Consider the following 7222-nt stretch of genomic DNA (forward strand, 5'->3'; position numbering starts at 1 on the left):
ATCAAAGAATTATTTGAAAAGACTTCGTCACTGAATTCCCATGTTTATTGGGACACCCTGTATAATAATATTTAAAAAATTAGAAGACGACCTTTAAAACTCTTTTTCAAATAGAGTACTGTCAGCTAGGCATGTATAATCACATGGTAGGGCGGGTCACGTCGATTCCATCTCCCTTATATTCCATACCCCATGGGCCATGGGTGATACTTGATAGGTTGTACCTGGACTGATACAGTTTGGGAAGAACTTTTATGAGTTAGCAAAACTTACATTTAGCATTTTAGTGAAAAGCACAAGCTTTTTATAGGAGGAAAATTCATATTTGTAGAAACAGATTTTCGATGTTTTTGACGCATCTTCTATTTAACTTTTACACAATATTATCATCATATAATTCTAAATAAATAATTTTGCACTTTTAATGATTTTTGTTTATATTTGTAAAATCTGAATTCTCTCCAATTTAAAGATCACACTGTGAAAAGAAATTTAGCTGAATAATTGAGGAAGGAACTCAGTTTGATTGGAAAACAAAAATAAAATCGAAGAATCGACTGTAAAACAGGTTTTTTTGCTTGTTTTTCTAAATATGTCCATTGTACAGGGTGTCACACGAAATTAAGAGATCTACTATTTGAAGGTTGTCTTAGATCTTTGAAAAAATACGCAGCCTTCATGTTCTTCAATTTACAATTTATATGCATATGATTTTCAAAGTAACACAATTCCCCTATATGGCATTACCAATCTATATATAAATTTGGCTTGTCTGTCTGTTTGTCTGTCTGTCTGTAAGTATGTCTGTCTGTTTGTATCCAATAAACGTCAAAACGGCTGAACCGATCGGGCCCAACTTTTTTGTGGGACCTCACGGAGCCCCAGGGAAGGTTTATGAATGATTGAAATTTTAAATATTTGTCTCCATCAAAATTCGATCTTCATTAAATTTTTTAAAATTTTGAAAATCCACGAAATTTTTTGTGAAAATCCGCGAATTATTTTTGCTTTGTTTAAAGATGTACACAAAGAGAACATGTTCACAATTAATTTAGAAGATGGGCGCGAAACACCCTCTAAGGCTAGTATATCTATATTTCAATATTATTTTATTCCCGGAGATAGGAAGAATTTTGTTCAGATTTCAAAAATTTTGGTTTTATTTAATAACTTGAAATTTATTTTGACAGCATGATTTTTATATCGATATTTTTATTGATTCTTTTTTAAAAGAATAATTGAATAGATAAACCTGGTTGTATTAAAAACTAAAACGGATGGGATATGTACAGATTTTTTCCCAGGAAATTTTATTTCCCAGAAAGATTTCAAAAGAAGATATACTTATCTACCACTGAACTAAGACTAAATCCATACTAATAAGGAATTTTATCCTTATGGTAAATTTTCTTATAAACAGAGAAAGGATTATAAAGTTTACATATAAACTTCCCTCAGCTTGTAGTGTATACATAAAACAGGACTGCACATTATTTAATCCCAGAACCAAAAAATTATTGAAAAGCAAGAAATTAGCAGTTTAACTAATTCTCCTCAACCTACAGGGTGTTCCTTGAAACGTGACAGTTGGTGAATAGTTTAAAATGTCTTCTTCCATAATAAGTTATTCGATATCAAAGAAAATGATATTGAAAACATTCAATGGCAGTCATTTTATAGCTAATTTGGATTTCAAAGTTAAATATATTTGAGTATATAAAGTCTTTAACGTCTAATACAGTATATGGCAGAAGACATTTAAAACTATTCACCAAATGTCATGTTTCATGGGACACCCTGTAAGTGTGGTTATAACTGATTAACTCCTTGTGAATTAATCTTCAGAAACTTTAAAAGTCGTCTTCCAAGAAATCTAAAGTGAATATTTTTCCAAATTTTAAACGTAAACATTCTAGTTCCGAATTTAGCGAGAGAAAAAAACTTCGTTTAAAAAATTAAAAACATATTATGCTTTAAATATACAATATATGAAAGTTAAAGAAAAAATGAAATACATATTTGAATGCAAACTTTTTATAATGATGTAACAAAAAATAAACTTTTTATAATGATGTAACAAAAAATAAACTCTTTTAGTTATATTTAAATGTGAAAAATACATGTAATTATAATTCATCAAAAATGTAAAGTGAGACTTAAACTGTTGCACAATTAGTTGAGCGAATATATTTGTCTGTATTTAAAAATAGGGTTGTAAACTGTCTCTTAATTTATAAATATGGTTGTTAACCATTAATTTAAAACCTCTATAAAATGTCGTCTTCAACTTGAATCTCCTGTCGGAGACAGCCAAACCAAATTTTCAGCCCGCAATTCCCTTTGTCCTCCTCCGACGGAGCTTAAAATATTTTCGTTGTTGTGAAATCATTAAAATTTTCTTTTGAATAGATTTATATGAAACTAAGAAAAAAAAAATTATTTTGGACCATTTTTGAACTTCATTGATTTTATTTCTTAAAACTTTTATTAAATCCAAAGTTTTTGACTGAGATTAATGTTTTATTATATCTTTTATTATAATATCTGGGCTGGGAACTTTTGATTTCTGGATATATCTATTCAAAAGAAAAAATGCACCTCTGGACAATTTTTACAGGGCCGTCCTAGGCTGGCCCCCCTCCCCCATCCAGGCGCTCAGAAGGTGGGGGCTTGTTTTTCAAAAGTCGTTAAGTCGTTGTCATATATTTTAATGCAATGATGACGACATTCGATTTAAATTTTGATTTCTGTGAAAAATAATTTTAATAATCAAAAGAGAAAAGATAAATTGGACATCAAAGGGCAAGTTCTCATCCTTTTTAATTATTTTTAGCTTTTACCCAAAAATTCAGCAATAAAACCCTACAAATTGTTTTCTCATCTTTTCTAATCCCTATTTCTTTGAAACCTGACCTGATGGTGTTCAATTTCTGGCAGGAGATTAATTATTTTTGAAAAGGGGAAAGCTTTTTCAAGAAAGGAACTAAGTTTTTGCCACAAACTTATATTTTATAATCCATATTTCTTTGAAACCTGATGGTGTAAACTTTATTTTTAAACTTAGGCTTTTTCATAGTTTAAAAATATTAAAGATCTACGACATTATAGGGATTATAATTTTGGAGAAATCTCATTTTCTGTTCTAAAGTATGAAAGATATACAATTCTTTGATAAAGATAAAAACTAATCCGTAATTTAGTAAAAATAGGGGTTTTTAGACGGCCCGGCACAAAATCTTCTAGGGGTGTGCACACAAAATCTTCTAGGTGTGTGCACACAAATAATGAAGGTGTCCCCCCTACACTAAAGCTTTTGTACGCCCCTGCTAGTACAAAAAAATGAGGAAACATCTCAACTAAATTAACTTCTAAAAGGTTTTTACTAAACGGAAACGGCTCAACTGAAGAAGTTTTCAATTTTTAAAAAAATTTATATGAATCGTATATCTGACGTTTTTTAAATCGTTGCCATGCTGCACAGAGGCGCAACTATAAGGGGAGGGGGGCGCTCCCATCTACAGAGAAAAGAATTAGAAAGTTAATATATCAATATCATAGGAAATTGAAATAAAAGAAGTATTTCTCACTCAGACCCCACCAATCATGATTGTGGACAACTTTTAAGAAACTTTGCAACTTAAGAAAAAAATACCAAATTAACCCTAAATGAGCCATATATCGAAAGAATTTATGAAATGTTGTCTTAACAATTTTTCAATGTTTTTTTTTTACTATTTTACGTAAATCTCAGTATTTGCGCAAATAAATAAATTTATAGCCATATGCGGGAACAGTTTTAAAGAGCTTATAATCATTTAATTAAAAAAAACTAAATATCTGCAACATTCCATTATCAGAAAGTGAAGAATACGACATTTGATAAATTCTTTCGATAAATGGCTTAGTTATAGGTTTACAATTCTGTAATTTTCTGCTATTTTCTCTTTTTAAATTTGAAAAAAGTCATGAACATTTAATTTATATCCTCTCTCTCAAAAATACTGTCATACATCACATGATACTTTTTATATGTGACCTACAAAACATGACATTTATGGGTACACGAAAACTAACTGCCAAGATATTGCATAAATTGTGATAGAAGAAAAAATCGGCCTAAACAGGAATTTTGTAGGCTATAAGAGAATTAAAAGGGTATAGAGGACTACAGAGTACAGAAATACTATTATACGGATTATGGCAGGCTAAAGATAGTGACTAAGTACATGCAGGAAATTCTTACTGCAGGTTCTACACAATCCAACAATTTAAAGGGAGTGGACAAAAAAAGACTATATTGCAAATCTGCCTACAACAAATGAAAAATTCCGGGTTTTTTTTCGACTTAAAACTCCTAAAAAAGCACTTTAATTATGAGAATTTTGAGTTCAGAGTTGTAAGAATAATCAATAAAGTTTTTTCGCGAGTTCAGAAACATTTTTAAAATTATTTTTTTTTAAAAATAATTTTATGAATTTAATTTCTACGGATCTCAATCAATATGGGCGTATGTATATCTCATACTTATACTTTCGCTTACACAGATATTTTAGAACATTTTCGATCTTCCTGCTCGATGCTCAGGCTCAGAGTCAAATTGACGATAATTTTTGGTTATCATAAGCTATTGGTCATGTTTCGTGGGACTGAAAAACATTAATTTGGTCAAACTACGTGATTTTAAAGGGGGTGGGGGAGGGAGAGCAATAACTTTGAACACTATTTGTACAAAATTGCCCTAGAATTCTGGTACGCACCTTAGCAATAATAATCTTAATTTAGACGCCCGGTACGTTTTACCTATTACTCCAGGCCTGAGGCAATTATAGTTCCTGAGAATGACGGAAAGCAAGTTGAGAATTTAACCGCTAGAGGACTCTGCATATTGATTTTACCTAGTTAACTTTTAAAGTAAAAGTTGTTAAAGATAGGCCAATAACTTTAAATTAAAGCTTTTAAATCTTAAAAAACGCCTTCTGATCAATCCAAGTCATGTTAATCTAAATTAGTGATTAATTCTGCAATATTTTACTCCTCTGTCACATTATAGAATACAAACAGCAACCACAACTTTCATACTATCATTGATGTTAGTGCGACGTGCTCCAGGATGAGGCTGGACTATGAAGTACTGGCAGGAATGGATCTTATGTTCATCAAGTAAAATCGTTAGATCATGACTGTTCTTTGCCCATCCATAGAACAGTCAAAATATTTGCAGCTGGACAAAGAACTAGCACTAATTTCATGACTAATTTCCCATGTATGGCTGATATCAAACAAAGTACTCTTCTAATTATGATGTTGTAAATTCCTGAGCCACAAAGGAATAGATTTCAGATACGTCCGTTTAGGGGGGGGGGGACGAGAATTCATAGCATCAGAATAATCTCTGAATAAGAACGAAAAATTCTGAGGTGTTTTAATGGGCCCAGAGGCCGAATTTAAAGAATTTGAGCGGCGGCTTAAATTTAAACCGCGGCTCAAATTTGGTTAGTTCCACTTGAAACTGTATTAGGTTTTCTAAGATTTAAGCCGACGCTTAATTAAAACCGGTTTTTAGGTGATTTAAAACGCGGCTTAAATTCATTAAATTCGGACACAGGTCGCCCAGGATCAGCGAGTAAAACGTAGTGAGCGAGGCGGGAGGTTGTTTCGGTATGTTTTTATAGTTTTGGTATGAAAACAAGCTTGAATTTTCTGCAAAATTCAAGGAACTGATTTATTGATACATATACTGAAACATATATTTATTTATTTGTTTATACAATCATGATTCATGTATGTCTGTTTATTTTGTTTGTTTGAGGAAACAGCTTTATTTAGCAATTGTTTTGGAGCCCATATACATTATACAGAATGATGCAAAAAAAATTCAGGAGTAGATTATACCAAACAAATCATTTAACAGGGGGGAGGGTACAAATTCGCCATTGCACCCCCATAAGGAGGAAGGGGGGTGCACATGACCCCGTGCACCCCTCCCTGGACACGGGCCTGGGGAAGACTTATATTTTAATATTGTTCCTATCTGACTTGCATATGCATATAGTAATGTTCCAGCCTTACTTCTTTATCAAAATTGTAATACTGTTCCTAATTTGCATGCATATAACTTTCCCCAGTAATTTCATTTGTTCTTATCTTGCGAATCTTGCTTTATGTTCCTATTTATGACTAGGTTCCAAATTCATGTACAGTATGAATGACGTTTTTGCACAATGGGCATGATTTATGTTTGCATTTTTTATCCTTACTTAATAAACCTGTAGCTGTAGGATGTAACATCATACGCGCATGTTTCATGTTTTACGAATTACGTTTCTGGTTCTTTAAACTTTGTTCCTGATTCCTAGTTTTTTTCATTTTTTTCCTAACTTGCAACTTGCTTAATGTTCCTATTTTTCTTCCTATTCCTAACACTGTGTCCCTAGACCTAAAATCCCTGTCTTAAAATACTTTATTTTTGTTCCTAATTTCTTAACCATCTTTTTTATTATTCCTCAAATTATGAATTTCAATTATTGTTTTTGTTCTCATGTTCTTAGTGCATGTGATCCAAGCTGACTCAATAGTCAATATTCCTCTGCAGGGGGCGGAAACGTCATGTATGCGTGTCTGTACAAAAAGAGTGTGTTTAAAGTTTACCGAACCAAAGGTGTGTACTGTAGGTTTATACAGTACGTAAGAATCTCGGTATTTGCAGTCTAAGAGAGTACATCTGTTTATTGTTTACTTAAAAATAAGTTTAATATGCCTTAATTTTATTTAACGACATTGTACTGCAATTTCCTTGACTGTAGTCATGTGTGTGTCTGCACCAAAAGAGTGTAGGTAGTACCGAACTCGTCTGCAAAGCGGTGCGACTGGCTTTCCCATGCCAGACCAGCGCCATTTCCTTTCCCTTTATTTCTATTCCCTGTCCTCATTTAATGTTCCTAATATAGTTCTTCCTTTTTAGTTCCTAACTCATCCAACATTTGTTCTATTGTATTGTTCCTTTTTTTTAAACCTATAATGTTCATAGTTCTTTTTTGTTAACCTTGTTCCTAATCCTAAATTGCTCAAAATACCTGTTTTTGTTCCTAATTTTATGTATCTATGTATCGGATCTATGATTTGATTTGAACAAGTTTATTTTAAATATTTAATATAATAATTCCGGCCTTCAAATAACTGCAAAAAAAGGGGCACATACAATAATCAAATTTTTATCAAATAA

Source organism: Eurytemora carolleeae, unplaced genomic scaffold (genome assembly GCF_000591075.1).
Source record: "Eurytemora carolleeae unplaced genomic scaffold, Eaff_2.0 scaffold446, whole genome shotgun sequence".
In the NCBI taxonomy this organism is placed as follows: Eukaryota; Metazoa; Arthropoda; class Copepoda; order Calanoida; family Temoridae; genus Eurytemora; species Eurytemora carolleeae.